Genomic DNA, 14,214 nt, shown 5'->3' with positions numbered 1-14,214 from the left:
TGTGATGACAGGGGTCATGGGGCATTGTGATGACACGGCCATGGAACATTATGATGACAAGAATTCTGGAGCATTGTGATAAAATGGGCATGGACCATTGAGATTAGAGGGGCCAAGGAGCATTCTGATGACAACGGCATGGAGCATTGTGATGAAAAGGGTCATCGAGCTTTGTGATGACAGTGGTCATGAAGCATTGTGATGAATGTGGTCATGCATCATTGTGATGACAATTGTCGTGGAGCATTCTGATGACAGGTGTCATAGAGCATTGTGATGACACGGTTATGGAATATTGTGATGACCAGAATTCTGTAGCACTGTGATGAAAAGGGAATGGAGCATTGTGATTACAGGGGTCATGGAGCATTGTGATGACAATTGTTCTAGAACATTGTGATGACAGGGATCATGGAGCATAGTGATGAAAGGGGCCATGGAGCATTGTGATGACAGGCGTCATGGGACAGTGTGTTGACAGTGGTCATGGAGCATTGTTAGAAAGGGAACATTTAGCAATTTGATTTCAGGAGCCATGAAAAATTGTGAATACATAGGCAATGGAGTATACAGATGAATGTGGTCAAGGATCATTGTGACGAAAAGTGTCCTGGAATATTGTGATGGCACGGTTAATGAAGCATTGTGATGACAGGGGCCATGGCGAAATGTGAAGACAGGTGTCATGGGGCATTGTGATGACAGTGGTCCTCTAGAATTGTGAAGAGAGATATCATGGAGCACTGGGATGACAGGGGCCATGGATCATTGTTATGACAGGGATCATGGGGCATTGTGATGTCACTGCCATGGAACATTATGATGACAAGAATTCTGGAGCATTGTGATAAAATGGGCATGGACCATTGAGATTAGAGGGGCCAAGGAGCATTCTGATGACAACGGCATGGAGCATTGTGATGAAAAGGGTCATCGAGCATTGTGATGACAGTGGTCATGAAGCATTGTGATGAATGTGGTCATGGATCATTGTGATGACAAGTGTCGTGGAGCATTGTGATGACAGGGGTAATAGAGCATTGTGATGACACGGTTATTGAATATTGTGATGACCAGAATTCTGTAGCACTGTGATGAAAAGGGAATGGAGCATTGTGTTTACAGGGGTCATGGAGCATTGTGATGACATTTGTTCTAGAACATTGTGATGACAGGGATCCTGGAGCATAGTGAGGAAAGGGGCCATGGAGCATTGTGATGACAGGCGTCATGGGACATTGTGTTGACAGTTGTCATGGAGCATTGTTAGAAAGGGAACATGGTGCAATTTGATTTCAGGGGCCATGAACAATTGTGAATACATAGGCCATGGAGTATTCAGATGAATGTGGTCAAGGATCATTGTGACGAAAAGTGTCCTGGAATATTGTGATGACACGGTTCATGGAGCATTGCGATGACAAGGGCCATGGCGAAATGTGAAGAAAGGTGACATGCGGCATTGTGATGACAGTGGTCATCTAGAGTTGTGAAGAAAGATATCATGGAGCACTGGGATGACAGGGGCCATGGAGCATTGTGATGACAGGGGTCATGGGGCATTGTGATGACACGGCCATGGAACATTATGATGACAAGAATTCTGGAGCATTGTGATAAAAAGGGCATGGACCATTGTGATTAGAGGGGCCAAGGAGCATTCTGATGACAACGGCATGGAGCATTGTGATGACAAGGGTCATCGAGCATTGTGATGACAGTGGTCATGAAGCATTGTGATGAATGTGGTCATGCATCATTGTGATGACAAGTGTCGTGGAGCATTGTGATGACAGGGGTCATAGAGCATTGTGATGACACGGTTATGGAATATTGTGATGACCAGAATTCTGTAGCACTGTGATGAAAAGGGCATGGAGCATTGTGATTACAGGGGTCATGGAGCATTGTGATGACAATTGTTCTAGAACATTGTGATGACAGTGATCATGGAGCATAGTGATGCAACGGGCAATGGAGCATTGTGTTGACCGGCAGCATGGGACATTGTGTTGACAGTGGTCATGGAGCATTGTTAGAAAGGGAACATGGAGCAATTTGAATTCAGGGGCCATGAAAAATTGCGAATACATAGGCCATGGAGTATTCAGATGAATGTGGTCAAGGATCATTGTGACGAAAAGTGTCCTGGAATATTGTGATGACACGGTTCATGGAGCATTGCAATGACAAGGGCAATGGTGAAATGTGAAGAAGGGTGTCATGGGGCATTGTGATGACAGTGGTCCTCTATAATTGTGAAGAAAGATATCATGGAGCACTGGGATGACAGGGGCCATGGAGCATTGTGATGACAGGGTCATGGGGCATTGTGATTACACGGCCATGGAACATTATGATGACAAGAATTCTGGAGCATTGTGATAAAAAGGGCATAGACCATTGTGATTAGAGGGGCCAAGGATCATTCTGATGACAACGGCATGGAGCATTGTGATGACAAGCGTCATCGAGCATTGTGATGACAGTGGTCATGAAGCATTATGTTGAATGTGGTCATGGATCATTGTGATGACAAGTGTCGTGGAGCATTGTGATGACAGGGCTCATAGAGAATTGTGATGACACTGTTATGAATTATTGTGATGACCAGAATTCTGTAGCACTGTGATGAAAGGGAATAGAGCATTGTGATTACAAGGTTCATGGAGCATTGTGATGACAATTGTTCTAGAACATTGTGAAGACAGGGATCATGGAGCATAGTGATGAAAGGGGCCATGGAGCATTGTGATGACAGGCGTCATGGGACAATATGTTGACTGTGGTCATGGAGCATTTTTAGAAAGGGAACATGGAGCAATTTGAATTCAGGGGCCATGAAAAATTGCGAATACATAGGCCATGGAGTATTCAGATGAATGTGGTCAAGGATCATTGTGACGACAAGTGTCCTGGAATATTGTGATGACACGGTTCATGGAGCATTGCGATGACAAGGGCAATGGCGAAATGTGAAGACAGGTGTCATGGGGCATTGTGATGACAGTGGTCATGAAGCATTGTGATGAATGTGGTCATGGATCATTGTAATGACAAGTGTCGAGGAGCATTGTGATGACAGGGTTATTGAATATTGTGATGACCAGAATTCTGTAGCACTGTGATGAAAAGGGAATGGAGCATTGTGATTACAGGGGTCATGGAGCATTGTGATGACAATTGTTCTAGAACATTGTGATGACAGGGATCATGGAGCATAGTGATGAAAGGGGCCATGGAGCATTGTGATGACAGGCGTCATGGGACATTGTGTTGACAGTGGTCATGGAGCATTGTTACAAAGGGAACATTTAGCAATTTGATTTCAGGGGCCATGAAAAATTGTGAATACATAGGCCATGGAGTATTCAGATGAATGTGGTCAAGGATCATTGTGACGAAAAGTGTCCTGGAATATTGTGATGCCACGGTTAATGGAGCATTGCGATGACAGGGGCCATGGCGAAATGTGAAGACAGGTGTCATGGGGCATTGTGATGACAGTGGTCCTCTAGAATTGTGAAGAAAGATATCATGGAGCACTGGGATGACAGGGGCCATGGATCATTGTGATGACAGGGGTCATGGGGCATTGTGATGTCACTGCCATGGAACATTATGATGACAAGAATTCTGGAGCATTGTGATAAAATGGGCATGGACCATTGAGATTAGAGGGGCCAAGGAGCATTCTGATGACAACGGCATGGAGCATTGTGATGAAAAGGGTCATCGAGCATTGTGATGACAGTGGTCATGAAGCATTGTGATGAATGTGGTCATGGATCATTGTGATGACAAGTGTCGTGGAGCATTGTGATGACAGGGGTCATAGAGCATTGTGATGACACGGTTATTGAATATTGTGATGACCAGAATTCTGTAGCACTGTGATGAAAAGGGAATGGAGCATTGTGTTTACAGGGGTCATGGAGCATTGCGATGACATTTGTTCTAGAACATTGTGATGACAGGGATCCTGGAGCATAGTGAGGAAAGGGGCCATGGAGCATTGTGATGACAGGCGTCATGGGACATTGTGTTGACAGTTGTCATGGAGCATTGTTAGAAAGGGAACATGGTGCAATTTGATTTCAGGGGCCATGAACAATTGTGAATACATAGGCCATGGAGTATTCAGATGAATGTGGTCAAGGATCATTGTGACGAAATGTGTCCTGGAATATTGTGATGACACGGTTCATGGAGCATTGCGATGACAAGGGCCATGGCGAAATGTGAAGAAAGGTGACATGCGGCATTGTGATGACAGTGGTCATCTAGAGTTGTGAAGAAAGATATCATGGAGCACTGGGATGACAGGGGCCATGGAGCATTGTGATGACAGGCGTCATGGGGCATTGTGATGACGCAGCCATGGAACATTATTATGACAATAATTCTGGAGCATTGTGATAAAAAGTTCATGGACCATTGTGATTAGAGGGGCCAAGGAGCATTCTGATGACAACGGCATGGAGCATTGTGATGACAAGGGTCATCGAGCATTGTGATGACAGTGGTCATGAAGCATTGTGATGAATGTGGTCATGGATCATTGTGATGACAAGTGTCGTGGAGCATTGTGATGACAGGGGTCATAGAGCATTGTGATGACACGGTTATGGAATATTGTGATGACCAGAATTCTGTAGCACAGTGATGAAAATGGCATGGAGCATTGTGATTACAGGGGTCATGGAGCATTGTGATGACAATTGTTCTAGAACATTGTGATGACAGGGATCATGGAGCATAGTGATGAAACGGGCAATGGAGCATTGTGTTGACAGGCGTCATGGGACATTGTGTTGACAGTGGTCATGGAGCATTGTTAGAAACGGAACATGGAGCAATTTGATTTCAGGGGCCATGAAAAATTGCAAATACATAGGCCATGGAGTATTCAGATGAATGTGGTCAAGGATCATTGTTACGAAAAGTGTCCTGGAATATTGTGATGACACGGTTCATGGAGCATTGCGATGACAAGGGCCATGGCGAAATGTGAAGACAGGTGTCATGGGGCATTGTGATGACAGTGGTCATGTAGAATTGTGAAGAAAGATATCATGGAGCACTGGGATGAAAGGGGCCATGGAACATTGTGATGACAGGGGTCATGGGGCATTGTGATGATACGGCCATGGAACATTATGATGACAAGAATTCTGGAGCATTCTGATAAAAAGGGCATGGACCATTGTGATTAGAGGGGCCAAGGAGCATTCTGATGACAACGGCATGGAGCATTGTGATGACAAAGGTCATCGAGCATTGTGATGACAGTGGTCATGAAGCATTGTGATGAAAGTGGTCATGGATCATTGTGATGACAAGTGTCTTGGAGCATTGTGATGACAGGGGTCATAGAGCATTGTGATGACACGGTTATGGAATATTGTAATGACCAGAATTCTGTAGCACAGTGATGAAAAGGGAATGGAGCATTTTGATTACAGGGGTCATGGAGCATTGTGATGACAAATGTTCTAGAACATTGTGATGACAGGGATCATGGAGCATAGTGATGAAAGGGGCAATGGAGCATTGTGTTGACAGGCAGCATGGGACATTGTGTTGACAGTGGTCATGGAGCATTGTTAGAAAGGGAACATGGAGCAAATTGATTTCAGTGGCCATGAAAAATTGTGAATACATAGGCCATGGAGTATTCAGATTAATGTGGTCAAGGATCATTGTGACGAAAAGTGTCCTGGAATATTGTGATGACACATTTCATGGAGCATTCCGATGACAAGGGCCATGGCGAAATGTGAAGACAGGTGTCATGGGGCATTGTGATGACAGTGGTCCTCTAGAATTGTGAAGAAAGATATCATGGAGCACTGGGATGACAGGGGCCATGGAGCATTGTGATGACAGGGGTCATGGGGCATTGTGATGACACGGCCATGGAACATTATGATGACAAGAATTCTGGAGCATTGTGATAAAATGGGCATGGACCATTGAGATTAGAGGGGCCAAGGAGCATTCTGATGACAACGGCATGGAGCATTGTGATGACAAGTTTCATCGAGCATTGTGATGACAGTGGTCATGAAGCATTGTGATGAATGTGGTCATGGATCATTGTGATGACAAGTGTCGTGGAGCATTGTGATGACAGGGGTCATAGAGCATTGTGATGACACGGTTATGGAATATTGTGATGACCAGAATTCTGTAGCACTGTGATGAAAAGGGAATGGAGCATTGTGATTACAGGGGTCATGGAGCATTGTGATGACAATTGTTCTAGAACATTGTGAAGACAGGGATCATGGAGCATAGTGATGAAAGGGGCCATGGAGCATCGTGTTGACAGGCGTCATGGGACAATATGTTGACAGTGGTCATGGAGCATTGTTATAAAGGGAACATGGAGCAAATTGATTTCAGGGGCCATGAAAAACTGTGAATACATAGGCCATGGAGTATTCAGATGAATGTGGTCAAGGATCATTGTGACGAAAAGTGTCCTGGAATATTGTGATAAACGGTTCATGGATCATTGCGATGACAAGGGCCATGGCGAAATGGGAAGACAGGTGTCATGGGGCATTGTGATGACAGTGGTCCTCTATAATTGTGAAGAAAGATATCATGGAGCACTGGGATGACAGGGACCATGGAGCATTGTGATGAGAGGGGTCATGGGGCATTGTGATGACACGGCCATGGAACATTATGATGACAAGAATTCTGGAGCATTGTGATAAAAAGGGCATAGACCATTGTGATTAGAGGGGCCAAGGAACATTCTGATGACAACAGCATGGAGCATTGTGATGACAAGCTTCATCGAGCATTTTGATGACAGTGGTCATGAAGCATTATGTTGAATGTGGTCATGGATCATTGTGATGACAAGTGTCGTGGAGCATTGTGATGACAGGGCTCATAGAGCATTGTGATGACACTGTTATGGAATATTGTGATGACCAGAATTCTGTAGCACTGTGATGAAAGGGAATGGAGCATTGTGATTACAGGGTTCATGGAGCATTGTGATGAAAATTGTTCTAGAACATTGTGAAGACACGGATCATGGAGCATAGTGATGAAAGGGGCCATGGAGCATAGTGATGACAGGCGTCATGGGACAATATGTTGACAGTGGTCATGGAGCATTTTTAGAAAGGGAACATGGAGCAATTTGATTTCAGGGGCCATGAAAAATTGTGAATACATAGGCCATGGAGTATTCAGATGAATGTGGTCAAGGATCATTGTGACGAAAAGTGTCCTGGAATATTGTGATGGCACGGTTCATGGAGCATTGCGATGACAAGGGCCATGGCGAAATGTGAAGACAGGTGTCATGGGGCATTGTGATGACAGTGGTCATCTAGAATTGTGAAGAAAGATATCACGGAGCACTGGGATGACAGGGGCCATGGAGCATTGTGATGACAGGTGTCATGGGGCACTGTGATGACACGGCCATGGAACATTATGATGACAAAAATTCTGGAGCATTGTTATAAAAAGGTCATGGACAATTGTGATTATAGGGGCCAAGGAGCATTCTGATGACAACGGCATGGAGCATTGTGATGACAAGGGTCATCGAGCATTGTGATGATAGTGGTCATGAAGCATTGTGATGAATGTGGTCATGCATCATTGTGATGACAAGTGTCGTGGAGCATTGTGATGACAGGGGACATAGAGCATTGTGATGACACGGTTATGGAATATTGTGATGACCAGAATTCTATAGCACAGTGATAAAAAGGGCATGGAGCATTGTGATTACAAGGGTCATGGAGCATTGTGATGACAATTGTTCTAGAACATTGTGATGACAGTGATCATGGAGCATAGTGATGAAAGGGGCAATGGAGCATTGTGTTGACAGGCGTCATGGGACATTGTGTTGACAGTGGACATGGAGCATTGTTAGAAACGGAACATGGAGCAATTTGATTTCAGGGGCCATGAAAAATTGCGAATACATAGGCCATGGAGTATTCAGATGAATGTGGTCAAGGATCATTGTGACGAAAAGTGTCCTGGAATATTGTGATGACACGGTTCATGGAGCATTGGGATGACAAGGGCCATGGCGAAATGTGAAGACAGGTGTCATGGGGCATTGTGATGACAGTGGTCATCTAGAATTGTGAAGAATGATATCATGGAGCACTGGGATGACAGGGGCCATGGAACATTGTGATGACAGGGGTCATGGGGCACTGTGATGACACGACCATGGAACATTATGATGACAAGTATTCTGGAGCATTGTGATAAAAAGGTCATGGACCATTGTGATTATAGGGGCCAAGGAGCATTCTGATGACAACGGCATGGAGCATTGTGATGACAAGGGTCATCGAGCATTGTGATGAAAGTGGTCATGAAGCATTGTGATGAATGTGATCATGGATCATTGTGATGACAAGTGTCGTGGAGCATTGTGATGACAGGGGTCATAGAGCATTGTGATGACACGGTTATGGAATATTGTGATGACCAGAATTCTGTAGCACAGTGATGAAAAGGGCATGGAGCATTGTGATTACAGGGGTCATGGAGCATTGTGATGACAATTGTTCTAGAACATTGTGATGACAGGGATCATGGAGCATAGTGATGAGAGGGGCAATGGAGCATTGTTTTGACAGGCGTCATGGGACATTGTGTTGACAGTGGACTTGGAGCATTGTTAGAAATGGAACATGGAGCAATTTGATTTCAGGGGCCATGAAAAATTGCGAATACATAGGCCATGGAGTATTCAGATGAATGTGGTCAAGGATCATTGTGACGAAAAGTGTCCTTGAATATTGTGATGACACGGTTCATGGAGCATTGCGATGAAAAGGGCCATGGCGAAATGTGAAGACAGGTGTCATGAGGCATTGTGATGACAGTGGTCATCGAGAATTGTGAAGAAAGATATCATGGAGCACTGGGATGACAGGGGCCATGGAACATTGTGATGACAGGGGTCATGGGGCACTGTGATGACACGACCATGGAACATTATGATGACAAGTATTCTGGAGCATTGTGATAAAAAGGTCATGGACCATTGTGATTATAGGGGCCAAGGAGCATTCTGATGACAACGGTATGGAGCATTGTGATGACAAGGGTCATCGAGCATTGTGATGATAGTGGTCATGAAGCATTGTGATGAATGTGGTCATGGATCATTGTGATGACAAGTGTCGTGGAGCATTGTGATGACAGGGGTCATAGAGCATTGTGATGACACGGTTATGGAATATTGTGATGACCAGAATTCTGTAGCACAGTGATGAAAAGGGCATGGAGCATTGTGATTACAGGGGTCATGGAGCATTGTGATGAAAATTGTTCTAGAACATTGTGATGACAGGGATCATGGAGCATAGTGATGAAAGGGGCAATGGAGCATTGTGATGACAGGCGTCATGGGACATTGTTTTGACAGTGGACATGGAGCATTGTTTGAAATGGAACATGGAGCAATTTGATTTCAGGGGCCATGAAAAATTGCGAATACATAGGCCATGGAGTATTTAGATGAATGTGGTCAAGGATCATTGTGACGAAAAGTGTCCTGGAATATTGTGATGACACGGTTCATGGAGCATTGCGATGAAAAGGGCCATGGCGAAATGTGAAGGCAGGTGTCATGAGGCATTGTGATGACAGTGGTCATCTAGAATTGTGAAGAAAGATATCATGGAGCACTGGGATGACAGGGGCCATGGAACATTGTGATGACAGGGGTCATGGGGCATTGTGATGACATGGCCATGGAACATTATGATGACAAGAATTCTGGAGCATTGTGATAAAAAGGGCATGGACCATTGTGATTAGAGGGGCCAAGGGGCATTCTGATGACAAGGTCATGGAGCATTGTGATGACAAGGGTCATCGAGCTTTGTGATGACAGTGGTCATGAAGCATTGTGATGAATGTGGTCATGGATCATTGTGATGACAAGTGTCGTGGAGCATTGTGATGACAAGGGGCATATAGCATTGTGATGACACGGTTATGGAATATTGTGATGACCAGAATTCTGTAGCACTGTGATGAAAAGGGAATGGAGCACTGTGATTACAGGGGTCATGGAGCATTGTGATGACAATTGTTCTAGAACATTATGATGACAGGGATCATGGAGCATAGTGATGAAAGGGGCCATGGAGAATTGTGATGACAGGCGTCATGGGACATTGTGTTGACAGTGGTCATGGAGCATTGTTAGAAAGGGCACTTGGAGCAATTTGATTTCAGGGGCCATAAACAATTGTGAATACATAGGCCATTGAGTATTCAGATGAATGTGGTCAAGGATCATTGTGACGAAAAGTGTCCTGGAATATTGTGATGACACGGTTCATGGAGCATTGCGATGACAAGGGCCATGGCGAAATGTGAAGACAGGTGTCATGGGGCATTGTGATGACAGTGGTCATCTAGAATTGTGAAAAAAGATATCATGGAGCACTGGGATGACAGGGGTCATGGAGCATTGTGATGACAGGGGTCATGGGGCATTGTTATGACACTTCCATGAAACATTATGATGACAAGAATTCTGGAGCATTGTGATAAAAAGGTCATGGACCATTGTGATTAGAGGGGTCAAGGAGCATTCTGATGACAAAGGCATGGAGCATTGTGATGACAAGGGTCATCGAGCATTGTGATGACAGTGGTCATGAAGCATTGTGATGAATGTGGTCATGGATCATTGTGATGACAAGTGTCGTGGAGCATTGTGATGACAGGGAACATAGAGCATTGTGATGACACGGTTATGGAATATTGTGATGACCAGAATTTTGTAGCACTGTGATGAAAAGGGAATGGAGCATTGTGATTACAGGGGTCATGGAGCATTGTGATGACAATTGTTCTAGAACATTGTGATGACAGGGATCATGGAGCATAGTGATTAAAGGGTCCATGGAGCTTTGTGATGACAGGCGCCATGGGACATTGTGTTGACAGTGGTCATGGAGCATTGTTAGAAAGGGAACATGGAGAAATTTGATTTCAGGGGCCATGAAAAATTGTGAATACATAGGCCATGGAGTATTCAGATGAATGTGGTCAAGGATCATTGTGACGACAAGTGTCCTGGAATATTGTGATGACACGGTTCATGGAGCATTGCGATGACAAGGGCCATGGCGAAATGTGAAGACAGGTGTCATGGGGCATTGTGATGACAGTGGTCCTCTAGAATTGTGAAGAAAGATATCATGGAGCACTGGGATGACAGGGGCCATGGAACATTGTGATGACAGGGGTCATGGGGCACTGTGATGACACGACCATGGAACATTATGATGACAATAATTCTGGAGCATTGTGATAAAAAGGTCATGGACCATTGTGATTAGAGGGGCCAAGGAGCATTCTGATGACAACGGCATGGAGCATTGTGATGACAAGGGTCATCGAGCATTGTGATGACAGTGGTCATGAAGCATTGTGATGAATGTGGTCATGGATCATTGTGATGAAAAGTGTCGTGTAGCATTGTGATGACAGGGGTCATAGAGCATTGTGATGACACGGTTATGGAATATTGTGAGGACCAGAATTCTGTAGCACTGTGATGAAAAGGGAATGGAGCATTGTGATTACAGGGGTCATGGAGCATTGTGATGACAATTGTTCTAGAACATTGTGAAGACAGGGATCATGGAGCATAGTGATGAAAGGGGCCATGGAGCATTGTGATGACAGGCGTCATGGGACAATGTGTTGACAGTGGTCATGGAGCCTTGTTAGAAATGGAACATGGAGCAATTTGATTTCAGGGGTCATGAAAAATTGTGAATACATAGGCCATGGAGTATTCAGATGAATGTGGTCAAGGATCATTGTGACGAAAATTGTCCTGGAATATTGTGATGACACGGTTCATGGAGCATTGGGATGACAAGGGCCATGGCGAAATGTGAAGACAGGTGTCATGGGGCATTGTGATGACAGTGGTCATCTAGAATTGTGAAGAATGATATCATGGAGCACTGGGATGACAGGGGCCATGGAACATTGTGATGACAGGGGTCATGGGGCACTGTGATGACACGACCATGGAACATTATGATGACAAGTATTCTGGAGCATTGTGATAAAAAGGTCATGGACCATTGTGATTATAGGGGCCAAGGAGCATTCTGATGACAACGGCATGGAGCATTGTGACGACAAGGGTCATCGAGCATTGTGATGAATGTGATCATGGATCATTGTGATGACAAGTGTCGTGGAGCATTGTGATGACAGGGGTCATAGAGCATTGTGATGACACGGTTATGGAATATTGTGATGACCAGAATTCTGTAGCACAGTGATGAAAAGGGCATGGAGCATTGTGATTACAGGGGTCATGGAGCATTGTGATGACAATTGTTCTAGAACATTGTGATGACAGGGATCATGGAGCATAGTGATGAGAGGGGCAATGGAGCATTGTTTTGACAGGCGTCATGGGACATTGTGTTGACAGTGGACTTGGAGCATTGTTAGAAATGGAACATGGAGCAATTTGATTTCAGGGGCCATGAAAAATTGCGAATACATAGGCCATGGAGTATTCAGATGAATGTGGTCAAGGATCATTGTGACGAAAAGTGTCCTTGAATATTGTGATGACACGGTTCATGGAGCATTGCGATGAAAAGGGCCATGGCGAAATGTGAAGACAGGTGTCATGAGGCATTGTGATGACAGTGGTCATCTAGAATTGTGAAGAAAGATATCATGGAGCACTGGGATGACAGGGGCCATGGAACATTGTGATGACAGGGGTCATGGGGCACTGTGATGACACGACCATGGAACATTATGATGACAAGTATTCTGGAGCATTGTGATAAAAAGGTCATGGACCATTCTGATTATAGGGGCCAAGGAGCATTCTGATGACAACGGCATGGAGCATTGTGATGACAAGGGTCATCGAGCATTGTGATGATAGTGGTCATGAAGCATTGTGATGAATGTGGTCATGGATCATTGTGATGACAAGTGTCGTGGAGCATTGTGATGACAGGGGTCATAGAGCATTGTGATGACACGGTTATGGAATATTGTGATGACCAGAATTCTGTAGCACAGTGATGAAAAGGGCATGGAGCATTGTGATTACAGGGGTCATGGAGCATTGTGATGAAAATTGTTCTAGAACATTGTGATGACAGGGATCATGGAGCATAGTGATGAAAGGGGCAATGGAGCATTGTGTTGACAGGCGTCATGGGACATTGTTTTGACAGTGGACATGGAGCATTGTTTGAAATGGAACATGGAGCAATTTGATTTCAGGGGCCATGAAAAATTGCGAATACATAGGCCATGGAGTATTTAGATGAATGTGGTCAAGGATCATTGTGACGAAAAGTGTCCTGGAATATTGTGATGACACGGTTCATGGAGCATTGCGATGAAAAGGGCCATGGCGAAATGTGAAGGCAGGTGTCATGAGGCATTGTGATGACAGTGGTCATCTAGAATTGTGAAGAAAGATATCATGGAGCACTGGGATGACAGGGGCCATGGAACATTGTGATGACAGGGGTCATGGGGCATTGTGATGACATGGCCATGGAACATTATGATGACAAGAATTCTGGAGCATTGTGATAAAAAGGGCATGGACCATTGTGATTTGAGGGTCCAAGGGGCATTCTGATGACAAGGTCATGGAGCATTGTGATGACAAGGGTCATCGAGCTTTGTGATGACAGTGGTCATGAAGCATTGTGATGAATGTGGTCATGGATCATTGTGATGACAAGTGTCGTGGAGCATTGTGATGACAAGGGGCATATAGCATTGTGATGACACGGTTATGGAATATTGTGATGACCAGAATTCTGTAGCACTGTGATGAAAAGGGAATGGAGCACTGTGATTACAGGGGTCATGGAGCATTGTGATGACAATTGTTCTAGAACATTATGATGACAGGGATCATGGAGCATAGTGATGAAAGGGGCCATGGAGAATTGTGATGACAGGCATCATGGGACATTGTGTTGACAGTGGTCATGGAGCATTGTTAGAAAGGGCACTTGGAGCAATTTGATTTCAGGGGCCATAAACAATTGTGAATACATAGGCCATGGAGTATTCAGATGAATGTGGTCAAGGATCATTGTGACGAAAAGTGTCCTGGAATATTGTGATGACACGGTTCATGGAGCATTGCGATGACAAGGGCCATGGCGAAATGTG

This window comes from Eschrichtius robustus, chromosome 7 (genome assembly GCF_028021215.1).
Source record: "Eschrichtius robustus isolate mEscRob2 chromosome 7, mEscRob2.pri, whole genome shotgun sequence".
In the NCBI taxonomy this organism is placed as follows: domain Eukaryota; kingdom Metazoa; phylum Chordata; class Mammalia; order Artiodactyla; family Eschrichtiidae; genus Eschrichtius; species Eschrichtius robustus.
Note: the sequence above shows the minus strand (reverse complement) of the source record.